Source organism: Furipterus horrens, unplaced genomic scaffold (assembly GCF_987537825.1).
Source record: "Furipterus horrens unplaced genomic scaffold, mFurHor1.1.pri manual_scaffold_4, whole genome shotgun sequence".
In the NCBI taxonomy this organism is placed as follows: Eukaryota; Metazoa; Chordata; class Mammalia; order Chiroptera; family Furipteridae; genus Furipterus; species Furipterus horrens.
In genome coordinates, this window is record NW_028327174.1 from 100921821 (window position 1) to 100937112 (window position 15292).

The 15292-nt window shown below is 47.2% G+C and overlaps 1 pseudogene; it reads left to right on the forward strand.

Moving 5' to 3' along the window:
- The first annotated feature begins 7922 nt into the window (after positions 1-7922).
- On the forward strand, positions 7923-12717 carry LOC150012539 (thyroid receptor-interacting protein 11 pseudogene; annotated as a pseudogene).
- The last annotated feature ends 2575 nt before the right edge of the window (positions 12718-15292 follow it).

The following is a 15292-nucleotide window of genomic DNA, read 5'->3' on the forward strand; positions in this document are numbered from 1 at the left end:
TGCTCAGCAAACACTTACCAGGTGAGCAGATGATCACTTGCTGCCATGATGCCCCTGTCAGGTGCCAGTCCACCTGCTGCTCCTACTCTGGAAATCTACTGTGTGGCCTTGAGGTGGGCACTGTCCCCTTGTAGACGTCAGTGTTCTCACTTACAAAACGAAGGGCTTAGCTTACAATGGTCTCCAGGCCCTCACCCAGCTTGAAGAATTCGTGATTTTCTAACTCTGCAGCTCCACAGCTTTTATTTTATGAATTTGAACTCAGAACTTTCCAAGCACATCCCGACCTTTTAGTGGAGGACAGCAGAACAGCTGCTGGGCTTTTGGAAGGCCAGGGATCAGGGTGGGAAATAAAGGCTCGAGGAGGAAATGAAGTCCCTGCCAGGACGGCAGGAAGAATTCTGGAGACTTTGCCAACAAGGAGCCCAAGGAAATGGGAGGGCAGGCCAAGATGCCGGGCTCCTCCAGGCGCTGGACTGCACTTTATTAGTCTGTGACTCTGCTGAGATGGGACTAGCTCTTGGAAAATCATTTTAATAACTGGCAGGAAATGGATTAAGGATGCTGGCTGCTGGCTGCTCAGGGCTGGGTGACTCGTCCAGGGGGCAATTCATTTCGCTCTGCTAATATTGTCTATTGATGATCTCTGATTAGGTTCCCTGTCATGTTTCACCCCCAAGTGCTTCTCATGAGTGGCCCTCGAAGATGTGGGATGATGAGGAAGGTGAGGAGGAAACAGGCAGTGGGGCTCGTGGGTGTCCAGGTCAGGGAGCCTGGGCGAGAGGACCAGCAGGTGGACGCTGTAGGCAAGCCAAGCGATTGCATCTGAACACAGTGGCTCTAGCCCCGGACTTCAGGGTCCTGGGCCAGAGGAGTGCTGCCTCACCAGCATTGCCCTAGAGGAAGCCCTCACGCTCACCGGGCCTCAGTTTCCACAGAGAAAACGGTTTATGGAGGGTATCATGGAAGAGACTCAAAAACTCTCAAATGCCTACACTTATGGGTTTTCTGCTGTTCCCTCCCAGCGCACAAGCACAGTGAGCTTCGCTTCTTCTTGGGCATGGAGGAAACTACGGCCTGGAGAACTCGAAGTAGTGGATGACGCAAAATTTAATTTTATTTGGTTTGAGGTTTGCAATGTATAACCCCCAAGTCTCCACCATATTCTGAGAAATCCCCTTTCCTAAGGATTTAATTGGAAAAAAACTCAATGTTTGAGGTTTAATGACTGAAAGTACAGGGTGGATAAGTATTGGGGAGCCTGGAAACACACTGGACTGTGGGAGGGCAGAGAGGGGAGGCTGAGATTTAAAATACTGCCTGGCTCGTGGACACATTCAGGGCACATTGAGAGCTGAGGCTGGTCGGTTATAAGGTTCTTTCTCCCACTACCTGGCCCCCTCTCACTGTTGTGCTCCAGTCTTGCCCCCATCCCTCCACTCCACTTGCTTTAAGCACAGTTGTAAAATGCGGCTCTGCCATTAAATCAATGGCTCCTTGTCACCTACAGGATGGCACTGAAACTTATCTGATCCGGGAGAGCTGCTCTCAGATTCCGGCCTCTTCTGCTTACAGCCCCAGTTCCCTCTGGAAGCCCAGCTTCCGCCAGCTGCAGACCCCTCCCCCCACACTCTGCTCCAGCCACACCAGCCTCCTGCCCAGCACTGCTGGGTCCCCAAACTGGCTCACTCTCCAGCGGCCCTCCTCTCCCCTCCCTATTCCTGACTGTTGAGCTATTCCCTTTCTGTCTTTGCCTGAGGGCTTCCCCTTGATTTCAACATTGAATCCTTTGTTAAAACAGGGCTGCCTCCTCCTGTCCTCCCCCTCCAAACCCAGGGGAAACTTGATCCTGCTAAGGTCTCACTTCCCACAGTGTTCTGCAGTTTCATTTTTCTACCCGTTTGCTAGTACAGCTCCTTCACTATCTTTGAGCTCCTTCATTTCTTTTCTTGTTCTTTTTTATGTTCCAATGACATAGTGTAATGGCACACATTCAAACGTTCGTGGAAAGTACCTCAGGCTGTCAATGGTAGGACAGTTGGGGAGAGAGTCCAGGGTAATATTAAAATGGACAGCGTGTGCTTTCATCTGTGTGTGTGTGTGCGTGTGTGTTGTGTGTACCCACAGACAATGATTCTGTGCAGCACCTCAGCCCCAACTTCCCCACCCGAGCGTCGGGCATCAGAAGGTGTTGGTTAGCTGTGAACTGGTAACTGAGAGGGTGCGCAGTACCAGGGAGGCCTCAGACGCTGCTGGTCGTCTGCTTTACTGACGAACTGTCGCACGAACACGGACAAGTCACTGAAATTTGCTTAAAGAGCCCAGACAGAGGGAAGGGCACGGGCAAAGACACAGAGGCACACGGGCAGATCCGAAATCAAGAAAATGTTCACACACAAGCAGGTCTTTCACTTTCTATTATTCCATCCACTATTTTTGTTGCTAATATTAAACAATTGTTTGAAAGTCTTGAAACTTATCATTAAACCAGAATTTCTGGCAGGAGGGGAGAGCAAGATTTTATTTTTAATTAATCAACTCTAAGTGGAATAACTAAAAGAAACGAACTGGATAAGATAAAGAAAACTCCCCAGGTGGTTCCAGTGCGCAGCAAAAGCTGAGAGCAGGAGCTGCAACCGTCACCCCCGCCGGGCATGCGGCAGCGCGGTGCTGCTGTTCCAGGGGAAGCAGCTCTCCCCATCCCACCACTGCAGCCCGGCAGCTTGCTGACTGCCCACAGATGGGGCACGTGCTGCAGGGCCTATATCGCGTCTCAAAGAGATGGCGCTCAGGGAGCAGAGGGAGTAGAGGGAGCAGAGGGAGCAGAGGAAGTATGACTTAAATCACAGCAGGAGAAAACTGGCTTAGATCAACCAAAGTGGGCCAAGGCCCCAGGACCAGCTCCCCGTGAACATCCAGGGACAGAGGGGGAACCCCTGCTGTGACGGGAGCCTGTGAAACTCACAGGTGGATTATTGAGGGTTGTGGGGCTCCGGGGGTAGCCAACAGCCTTCCCAGAAAACAGAACATGCAGAACTGGGAAGGCCGGCTGTGGGTGCCCGGGGGCCATCCTGCCCACTCACTGACCTGAGACCCTGGCAAGTCCCGCCTCCCACCTGAGCCATAGTCTCCTCATCTGTGACAGGAGGGAGCTTGGCCCCAGAGCCTCCCAGCCATTGCACAGGGAGGTGAGCAGAAGAGGGACCTCATGGATAAAAACTGCTCTGGGAGGGGGCAGGAGAGAGAGCAGGAGGAAGGGAAAGAAGGAGGGACGGGCACAGAGGAAGGAAAATGTAGCTGCATCTGCTTGTTTGTGTTCCTGATATTTAAGATGCTGACTTCTAGCATATTTTGAAATCCATCAGACATGAAAGGCTGATTTAAACAGAGCCACAGTGTGAAGCTGGTGATTTCTCTTGCCGCAGTGGAGGAGCTGGCAGAGCGCTGCTGAGAGTTCAGCACCTCTCCTCACACCAGAGAAACTGCTGAAGCCCAGATCTCTCTGGTAGGCTTGTAGGCCAGGTACTTTTCCTATCCCTGATGTGGGAGCACAGGCTGGAGGATGGCAGCTGGAGAGCATGATGGAAAGAGTTAGGAAGATAAAGAAAAGGAGGAAAAGGAGGGAAAGCAGGGGAAGAGGTAGAGCTGGAGAGAAAGTGGAGGATTAGTGGCAAACTAAACTAGGGAAATGAGCTAGCCCAACATTCTTCTGGTCCAGGGAGGCTCCCTGGCTCAGCCCACCCTGACTCCCTGACATGCCTATACTACATCCTTTCACATCCATTGCAGCTCGAACTAGACTCCTGGGGTTTGGGAGTAGAGGTTGGGCCCTTGTAATAATTCACTGTATCTAGTTTCTCACTTGCATTCCTAAAAGCAGAGTGTTCAACACCTCTAGTGTCAGAGAGCTCGCAACCCTGTGAGACAGCCTATTCCATTGCTGGAACATGCTCACTGGGATAAACTTCAGTCCCCTGGCTCTGCATTTCTGGCCCTGCTGAGTCACTCAGAACAAGTGTAACACCAAAGTCAACTCTCCCTGAACACAATATGCTGGTCCCTCCCCCACTCTTATCCTTCTATGCTGGTTCCCAGTCTCCTTACCATAAATTATTACAACGTAAATCTTGCAAAACCAAAATATTTCTGGGCACTAAGGAATGTATTTCCCGTAGTAGTCAATGCAACAAAATTCTAGGAACAACAAAAGACATTTGTCATTCATTTTGTTGTTGTTGTTTGACACACTCCTGCTGAGCCCCTGTGTGGGGCCGGGCCAGGTGCTCCTGCTGTTCAATGTCAAAGCAAAGTGGGAGCATACAAAGCATTCTTAGACACAAATCTCTACTTGAAGAAATGCAAGTTTTCCTCATTTTATTGGCCCAGGGAAATGGGAGATGCTATTACCTGAGACTTCAGTGTCTCCCAGTTACCAAGAAATATGGGATTTTCTTTCTTTTTTCCTATTTTGTTTTGTTTATGTCTCTCGTACAAATCTAATACCTAACATTTTCTACAGTCAGTCATTGACTAAACTCTTCCCTCAGAGTTCTCATTTGACCTTCACACTACCCTGTAAGGGCAGTAGGGCAGACAGCACTACTGTACAGATTTGGAAGCTGAGGCATCATGCAGTTCCAGGTTCGACCCAAGGCAACACAACTTTTGGGGAGCACAGCCTGGCTAAAGTTGGCTGATTCCACACCACGAAGAAGGAGAAATGGGCAGGTGTCTCTTTATGTGCAGAATCGTGTAGCCCAGGTCAAATTGATTTGTTGAGCTGCCTGCAGACAATGGATTGTTACTAGTGGCAGCTGGGGAGGCTGCAGGATGATGAGATGGGATGCTCTGATGGGCATCACACTGTCTGAAAGGCAATGAAATTGCAGAAGCTGGAATACTTCTTGGCACTTTGTTTTAAAAGCCAGAAGCAAGCACTCATTTGAACCAGCAATGCAAAACCCATGGGTCTACCAGGACACAGGGGCCCAGCTGTCTAGCCTTTGGGACCTGGGGCTTCAGGGCAGTGGATGCACTAAGTGGTAGGCCTTGTTTTCGAGCAGTGATGCTCTGCTCTCAGTGCTCCTTTAGGCAAACATTGTTTGCTAGAAACTACCAAACATGAGGTGACAGAGATAAATGCTCCTGCCTCAGGAGCTCAGTCCAGTACATTTTGCTCATTAGAGCCCTGGGAGCAGTATATATAAATAATCACCATACACTGTATTTACAGAATGGCCCAAGGAGCCCATGGACCAGATATTAAATTGCTCCTGATGCTCTGCCCTTGACCTAGTGCTGCACATACTCAATGAATCCCAGTTCCATAGTCACATTACTCAAACATGCTAAGCCCCTTAAACTCCAGGTTTCAATATCTGTTTCTGAGTTTTAAAAAAGCTTCCATTCTCTCCATGTTCTTTGGGCATTTTTTGCTTAGTAGTGTGGTGTTTTTAGGTGTAGCATTTATTTTTATACGTCAAATGGATCAAGCCGTAACTCATAATGATAACACAGGCCCCACTGGTCCTATGAAGTTCTCATTTGTTGGGAGAGGAATGTCCTGGTGCTATGACAAGGGCCTATGAATACCACTTCTGACTCAGAGCCAAAGCCCTGAGACAGGATCAGTTCTTGCACCTGACTCAGCTCTTCCCCAAGATGACAAATGACACACCTTGCCAATGCTCCTCAGTTTCCACTTTGATTTCAGGTTCTATGCCAAGTGCCATATGGCTTCCCAGCCCCTATCATTTCTAGCAAGGTTTTTTTGACTCCACTGAACTAAGAGAAAGGTAGACTTATGATGTTCCTTGTTACTTCTACTGATAATTAACATGTCTATTAATAGAAACATTATAGATTTTGGAAGTGGCAGAATTTCAGAAGACTCCTATATTCTGTCAACCATCAATCCTTTCTACCCCAACATACACATCTCAGGATAAGAATCCAGGAATAACCAATAATGTGAAATCCTATGAATTTTGATGAAAACTAATGAGAATTTGTATAGGCAATTTCTATTCCTCAGATGACAGGAGGAGAGATGGCAATACCCCCAGGACCAGTCAGCAACAGGATACTTAAGTCTTGGTTTTTGTATGTCTGTGCATTGTGATTTCATTATTTTGAAGTCATTAAACTCCTTTTTTAAAAAAGGTTCTGCTTTACAGTCTTCCTCCACCTATGCTTTTTGAGTGAAGCTTTGTGGAATGTCTGGACTCTTGGCAAGAGGGGGAATTGCCTGTGAATCTCTGGCCTTCTTCACTTCTGAGGAACTGGACACCTCCTTGGGCTCCTCATCTCTAGAAAAGCACCCAGAAGCGCAAAATGGAGAGGGAAGTTCTTGGATATGAAGGACTTCTGTGTTCCATGTCCTTCTTCTAATCCAGAAGAGAAGAAATACTTTGGGGAGGAGGTTAGTGTCAAGGCTAAGAAATGAGCCCAGAGTCCTGGCTATGTGGTATGGAGTAGAAGGAAAAAAGCAGGGATGGCAAGCAGAGCTTGATTCATGCATCAGGTCTCTGAAACTTTAAATCAGCTATTTTAAATATGTTCAAAGACCTAAAGGAAGAATGTCTAAAGAATCACAGAAAAGTATGAGAACAATGTCTCTCTAAACAGAGAATAGCCACAAGAGATAGCACTTATAAAGAGAACCAAAAGAAATTCTGGAGTTGAAAAGTAAAATAATGAAAATTAAAAAAAAAATTCAATAGAGGATTCCAATAGCATATTTGAGGAGGTAGAAGAAACAATCTGGGAACTTGAAAATAGGGCAATTGAGATGAACATATCTAAGAAACACAAAGAAAAAAAGAATGAAGAAAAATGGATAGAGCCTCAGAAATCTGTGAGACACCATCAAGCATGACAAATATGCATAATAAGAGTCCTAGAAGGAAAAGAGGGAGAAAGGGGCAGAAAGAATATTTAACAAAATAATGACCACACTCCCTAAATTTGATAGAATCCATTAATCTACATATCCAAGAAGCTCAACCAAATCCAAGTAGGATAAATTCAAAGAGATCCATAGCTGGACACATGAAGCAGGAAGAAACAATTCATCATATACAACGGAACCTCAGTAAGATTAACAGGTGATTTCTCATCAGAAAACATGGAGGCCAAAACCAGTGGGGCAGTATATTCAAAGTACTGACTGAGGCGGCGGGGGATGGGGAGTGGTAGCAGGAGCTGTAAACCAGAAGTTCTATATCTGGCAGTTACTCTTCAGTCATTTCAAGAGAAACAAAACTAAAAGAGTATGTCTCTAGCAAACCTGCCCTACCAGAAATACTACTGAAAGAAAAGAACACTAGATAGTAACATGACTCAACATCAAGAAATAAGGGACACTGGTAAAACGCAATTAATTAAATATGAAAAATGATAAAACGTATTTTTTATTTTAACTCATTTTTTCTCTCTGATTTAGAAGGCAACTGCATAAAACAATAACTATGATCTAAGTTGATAGGGGATCCGTCGCAGCTTTGCGAGTAGGTGTCTTGGCGGCCGGCGTAGAGCTGGCAGGAGTTACTCACAGAACTGGGGAAAGTCACTAACCCAGAGGAAGACATGGCCCAATCTAAATGGTGGGAAGTTGTGGGAATGAGCAGAGGCCCTGCAGGGGCGACCCTGTTACAGGTGACAGGCCCCTGGCGAAGTCTCAGGCCAGGCCTCCGAGTTTCAGTTCAGAGACAGCAGACATAGGTCAGAGCCTCGCATTTGGAGCCCCGCCCTCGGAGCCCCACCCCCAAAACCAGTGTTGCGTAGGAACCCCGCATTGTGTGATGGAATCCTGAGCATTTAGATTTTGGAGTGAAGGCAGCCCTTCAAGGACATTTGGCGGGGTCGTCCGACGGCGCTGGCCGCTTTTCTGAGCGGACCAGGCAGTTCTCTAACCCGCGGAGATGGCGTCCTGGTTTGGGAGCCTTGGCTCTGGCTTGGGCCAGTCTTTGGGCCCTGTAGGGGGAAGCTTATCTTCCCTCGCAGGCCGGATTTCAGACTTTATGAAGGATACGTTCCTGGAGGCCACGGAGGAGGTAGGAGCAGAATTACCTAATTCTATGAGAAAGGAAATAGGTGACTCAGGAACTGCAGTAACTGATCACTCTAAAATCCATGAGATGCAAAGAACTATTCAGGTTCTACAAACAGAAAAAGTAGAGTCTACAAAAAAAATAGAAGGACTTGAGAATACAATACAAGACATAAGTAAAAAGTTATCTTCTTCAGAAAATGACAGAGAAGTTTTGAGGAAGGAACAAGAACGACTAAATGTGGAAAACAGACAAATCATTAAAGAATGTGAGAACTTGAAACTGGAATGTAGTAAATTGCAATCTTATGTTATGAAGCAAAGTGCTACCGTGAAGGAAGAGGCCAGAATTCTTCCATAGAGTACATCACTTAAAGAAGTATTCAGACTACAGCAAGCACAAGCTGCTGCTGAATATCAAATAACCAGACTGACTAGTTTAAACCTGGATCATCTCGCTGAAGACAATCTAAAACTTAAAATGCGCGTCCAAGTTTTAGAAAAAGAGAATTCATTATTGAGCGAAGAAAAGGAAGAACATAAAATATCATTTTTAAAACTAAACAATGAATATGAAGAAATTAAATGTACAGCTGCAAGAGATATGGACTCGGAATCAAAATTACATGACTTAAGACTTAATTTGGAGGCAAAGGAACAAGAACTCAATCAGAGTATTGTTGTGGAGCAAGTGCGAGAACCAAACGGTCGGAGACAACCAAATTAGAATTTAAAGAGCCTTTATTAGCTGGCCCGTGACTGCCCAGCCATCCAGAAGCCGGACTTAGGTGGACAGCCCCAACCTTAGGGATTGAGGAGTTTATAAAGCATTTCAGGTGCATTCTTGTTCCTGCAGGTGCAAGAATGTGGACAGAAATACAGCATATATAGACAAAAATTTTCCACTATTCCCCAGGTCATTGCTCAAAGGAACAGGTCACTGCTATTCCCCAAGTCACTGCTCAAAGGAATAGGTCACTGCTCAAAGGAATAACAGATAGGTTAAGTTCCTTGTTCTGCTTGGTTGAAGCATGCAACCGCGGGGGTCCTGAGTCTGAGACTCAAGTTCAGCTGATTACCCTACTGGCTGGACATCTAAGAAATACCCTTTAACAAGTACTACTGAAAAGGAAATACTGGTAGCTGAGTTACAAGAACTGCATGAAGAGAACCAACAAGCTACAAAGCATATAACTTTGATAAAAGATCAGCTATCAAAACAACAAAACGAGAGAGCTAGCACCATCAATAAACTGAAAAAAGATCTAAATGATGGAACCAAGAGAGTTCATCAACTTGAAGATGATAAAATGAGCATTACTAAAGAGTTAGATGCACAGAAAGAAAAGTTAACTCAAAGTGAATTGGTCCTAAATGAATTTCATTTAAAAAAGCAGGAGCTAGAGAATAAAACAGGAGATTTAGTAGACCAACTAAATAAATCACAGAACAATAATTTAAATATCCAGAAGGAGAACTTTGAACTTAAGGAACGTATTAAACAAAAGGAGGAGGAACTTTCTAGAGTCAGGTGTGAGTTAACTCCACCTCTTAATCAAGACGCTAACAGTAATTTCAAGAATGACTTAGAGGAAGGGAAGCCGACATTAAAAACTTAAAGCAAAATCTTTCAGAAGTACAACAACTCAATGAAAATCTGAAGACTTTCGGCCAAGATGGAGGCTTAGACGGACATGCTTGGTCTCCCTCTACAACTAGAGAGGAATACAACTACTTCAAAACAAAAGATAACTAGAAATTCCAGAAAATAAAACTACACGGAAGCCCAACGTACAAAGTTATAAACCAGCGGCGCCCTTTGGGCAAGTAAGAGCGAAAGTAGGCGGTGCTGTTTGCGGTGGCACCAGGGACAGCGGCAGGGAGGACAATCCCAGTGGCAGGGAGAACAATCCCAGCTGCAGTTGAACCCCAGCAGCTCCCGACCCCAACGCTGGGAAGAGCAACCACCACATCGCCGAACGGTGAGGCCCAGAGGGTGGGAGGACGGATCCCGGTCTCCTATCGGAATAACTGCAGGAATCCATCTTGGACCCCCACCCCCACAAAGCGTCACAGCGCAGCGAAAAAGGTTGAGGATTGCCACTGGTCGCTGGGCAGTGACGACAAAACGCGACAGCGCAGTGAGAAAGGTTGCTGGTCCGCCGCCGGTTCTGGGTAGTGACCACAAAGGGCCACAGCGCAGCGAAAAAGGTTGCGGATTGCCGCCGTTCGCTGGATTGTGACGCGTACACAGGCACTGCCCCCTACAGCCGGCCCAAGAAAACAAAACGCATCTGTCAAAATGAGGCAGACAACTATAGAAATCCCGGTGGCGCAGCTCACCAGGCAACAGATGAGAACCTGACAGATGAACAAATAAGAAACCTGTCAGAGGCTCAGTTCAGGGCCATTGTTATCAGGTGGCTTACAGAATTAACAAAAGATCTGGAAAAAGATGAGAAAGAATTGAAAAACACTCATACTGAAAGGAACAAAACCACATACGAGACAGATGGTGAGGAAATAAAATCCAGAGTTCAAATCAACAAACCAGAACATAGAGAAGGAACAAACAGTCAACCAGTGCAGAGAGAAAAAATGGGAAGCAAGGAAAATGGTGAGAGGATCAGAAACCTCTGGGACAGCAATAAAAGACCAAACATAAGAATAATTGGCTTGCCAGAGGGCGAAGAAGATGAACTAGAAATTGAAAAATTAAGTGAAAATATAATAAAGCAGAACTTCCCAAACTTGGGGAAGGAAATAAACTTACAGGTCCAGGAAGGACGGAGAGTTCCAAAACAACTGGACCCAGGGAGAACCACTCCAAGACACATTATAATCAAAATGTCAAGAGTTAAAGATAAAGAGAGAATCTTAAAAGCAGCAAGAGAGAAGAAAAGAATCATGTACAAAGGGGTCCCAATTAGACTATCAGCTGACTTCTCAAGGGAGACCCTGCAGGCAAGAAGGGACTGGCAAGAAATATTCAAAGTAATGAAAATCCAAAACCTACAACCACGAATACTTTATCCAGCGAAGCTGTCATTCAGAATAGAAGGGCAGAGAAGGTGTTTCCAGGACAAAATAAAACTGAAAGAGTTCATTAGATCCAAACCACTGTTATATGAGATGTTAAAAGGACTGGTTTAGAAAAAGGAGGATCAAAACTATGAACACTAAAATGAAAACTGCATCACAAGAACCAACAACAGAAGCTAGGGAATTGAAACAAAGGCAAACTAAATAGGCAATGAGAGTGGAAAAGAACTATAGGTATGGGGAGCATATTGGGGGGAGGTCAGCAGGGAAGGGGAAGGGGGAGAGGGAGGGAGATGGTATAGGAATTAAGAAACATCATAGGAGGGAATGGAATAGACAGAGAGAGGTTGAGAAGAACTATATGCACAACCAATGGACATGGACTAAAAGGGGGGTACAAGGGGAGGGAGGGGGGCCACCAGGTGGAGGGGAGCAGAGGGAAGGGAAATTGGAACAAATGTAACACTGTAATCAATAAAACACATTAAAAAAAAAAGAAAGAAAATCTGAAGAAAGCTGCTTTTGACCTCAAAATGGAAAATGAAAAGTTGGTTTTAGCATGTGATGGTGTAAGACATCAGTTGGAAGAATCTATTGCTGGTAACAATCAGATTTCTCTAGCAAAAAACACTATTTTGGAGGCTCTGAAAACGGAAAAAGAACAATTAGAAGCAGAATTGTGTTGGGCTGAAAAGAGGCTGTTGGAAGAAGCAAACAAGTATGAGCGAACCATTGAAGAACTGTCAAGTGCACTCAATTCAAGTGCCTCTGCTTTAGAGCTGCAGCATGGGTGTTTAATTGAACTCAGAAGAAAGATTTTGAAATAGCACGACTCAGAAAGAATATTAAGCAGATAGATACTGATCATAAAGAGACTCAGAAAATTTTGTCATCTAGTTTAGAAGAGCAGAAGCAATTGACACAACTTATAAACGAGAAAGAAATTTTTATTGAAAAACTTAAAGAGAGAAGTTCAGAGCTTCAGGAGAAATTAGATAAATATACTGAGGCCTTAAGAAAAAATGAAATTTTGAGGCAAACCATAGAGGAAAAAGACAGAATTCTTGGATCTATGACCGAAGAAAACAATCACCTGAAAGAAGAACTGGAATGACTGAGGGAACAGCAGAGTCAAGCTGCCCCTGCAGTTGAACCCAAAACCCTCAACTGTATTATGGAACTAGAATCTGAGGTATCACAACTGAATATAATAAAGGATAATCTTGAGAGGAAATAAAACATCATGAAAAGATAATTGAAGATCAAAACCAGAGTAAAATGCAACTACTTCAATCTTTACAGGAGCAGAAGGAGGAATTGGACGAGTTTAAATACCAGCATGAGCAAATGAATGTCACGCACACCCAACTCTTTTTAGAGAAAGACGAGGAAATTAAAACCTTGCAAAAAAAAAAAAAAATTGAAGAAGTCGAAACCAGTTGCATCAAGAAAGGCAGGATATTCAAACATAGAATTCTGATAGTTTTCAAGAAACAAATGTGCATTTTCTCTATAAGTGTTTCAGGCTCAGTAATTTTTTTTCCAACTACCTTAACAAACACTTACCTTTATTTGCTAAGATACAAAATGCAGTTCTTCGTAGTTACAACCACGAGAAGGAATAAACTATATCGTCTTTACACCAACGTTAACAGCAAGTAATTCGCTATCCTCACATACAAACAGCACTGTTGAATCCATAAGCTTCCAAAACCATCCCATGAACTTAGCTGCCCGGGGCACGATTCTCTGCAATGTGGATAGAAGGGGTGAGGTCACAATGTTAACACCTGAAAATTCGTCAGGCCCTACGGAACACAAGCAGCACCCAGTTCGGACCCTCCAGTGGAGGCCCAGGTCCAACCTCAAGCACCCCAGTTTCCCCGCTCTTCAGCCCGCCCCCACCCCGACACAAGAGGGAGAACAACTTCTATCGGTGTCATCTCCCGGGGGTTGGCAAACTAGCGCGGCGGCGCTCTGGCCTGGGCACGGTTCACAAGAAGGCCTCCGTCGGCGGCGGGGAAGGCAGACAGCGGGAAGCCTGGCTCCGACGCCCCCTTGGCCCCTGTCGCCAGGTCCCAGCCCCACCGCACCAAGGAAAAGCCTGGGCCAGCCGACACGCCGAGCGACCCCCGGGCGCCCCCTCTGAGGCAAGCTCGTTGTCTGTCAAGTGCCGCCACTGCCGCTGAAACACCGCAGAAACGCACGGGGGCGGCAGGCGTTCGCACCAGCGCGCCTGGCTCTGCCCGAAGTCCGGACGAGAGGCGGAGGGCGGCTTTGGCCTCCGCGCCCGTTGCTGTAGTGCTCGAGCGGGCGGGGGCACCGTTTGGGGGGCCCGCGGGATGGGTGACGAGCGACGAGGGCTCCGAGGGGCCCACCGCGCCCACCGCCGCCTGCCCCACGCGCCCGGACGGCCAGTGGCCGCCGCACCGCGCACAGGCCCGCGCAGCCTCCCTCCCCACCGCCGCCGCCGCCGCCGCCGCCGCGCGGAGCCCGCGCTGGCCGCCAGCTCCCAGCCCGCGCTCTCGCTCTCGCGCTCGCGCCCGGCTTCCATTTCGGGTCGGCGTCTCCGGCCCCCGCGCTGCCGCCGCTGTCGCCGCCGTCCGTACTCACCTCAGTTGCCCATCCGGGCGCCGCCGGCCGTCGGCCTCCGCCCCGCCCCCCCAAAGTCTCCGGTGTGTTATTCCCGATGTGGGGGGTTGTTACCGGGTGGCCGCGCCTCAACGGCGCTGCTATCCTAACGCGCCATCTGGTGGCATTTTCCACACGCCAATGGCGCCGCTGCAGACTTGGGTCCGGACCGCCCTCTGCTGGTCGCGGTGCACAGCCTCGCGGACGGGACCGGCCTGCCCGGAAAGCGGAGGGAACTGAAGCGCGCGCACATGCTTGGGCTCAATAATTTTGAGAAATAATTTGTATTAAGCAAATTCCCGAGACGCCCCTTGAATCTCACTTCCACTCTTGTACCTTATTTTGGGGGAAATGAGAAGGATGTGGATGAAGAGTAGAGAAAGGAGCAGCCCAGCCAGTCCAAACGATAGGAGCAACAGCTTATGGTGGGAGGGATCGTAGATGTTAGGGACAACAGGACGAAGAAATGAACAGCTCCAGGATTCTGACTGCACAGCGATATGGCTCCCATTCACGTGCCCAGCAGCAGCTGAGCACTAGTTCTGTGGGGCCCCTGCAAACACGGGGTTACAATGACAAAGATGCATCTCAGTTCCCAGGAGGCACAGGGTGCAGCACGGATCCAAGCCGGCCACCCTGCCCTTTACCGCAGCGTGACTGTGATAACTGGTGAGGGGGTCTATGCAAGGTCTAATAGCCATGGACGGAGGGTTGAAGGTAAGCTGCATGAGATCAGGAGCATTGTTTCATTTACCTGCCGCCCTGATTCCCAGACCCTAGAAGAGTGGCTGGCACTGTTCTGAACAAATAAATGAACAATGCGTGCATCCTGCTGGTGGAAGAAACCGGAACATCCTACTGGACTGCTTTGTGAATGAATCAGCGAGGCCCTGTTAAAGGAAGTTAAGTGGCTTGCCCACTCTGCCCTTGGCCTTGAGAAGTTTGTATTCGAGCAGTAAAGGAAGACTATGCAGATGACGAGAAAGTAAAACAGGACATATTGCAAGTGTAAGTCAAGAGGTACAGCCTTATAGATAATCCAGAATTCAAATAAGAGTGCGTTGCTTGTGGGCCCTGCCTAGGGGGACTTTGGGGTGAGCCTGGGGTCCTCATATTGTAGATTAACCTCCCCTCGTATGAAGGGTTATGACTGAGGCCTCAGAACACTGTGTGGTGGTGCCACTCTTGGGTGGGGCACAGCTGGGCCCACTGGAGCTAGAAAAATGCAGGGGGTGGGGGAGGTGGTGGTGAGTATGAGGAAACAGCACAGTTGTGACTCAGTTTAAACAGCCATTGCTCAGGGAAACCATCCTTGACATTCTACTCTGTGTCCCGCCCCCCAATCCTGTCCCACTCATTCATAGCACTTACTGAAATCATAATGACACAATTATTGGTGGAATCTGTGTTTTTTATGTCCCATCTATGGGAACAGGAACTGTGTCTGTCTTGGTCACTTTAGAGTCCCCAGTAGCCAGCTTGATACTGGCACTTGGGTAAACAAATGCATGGATGCCTGAAGCGGTTTGTTCCTGGAGAAGGTGGGTAATGATCAGGCTTTGAAAGGGC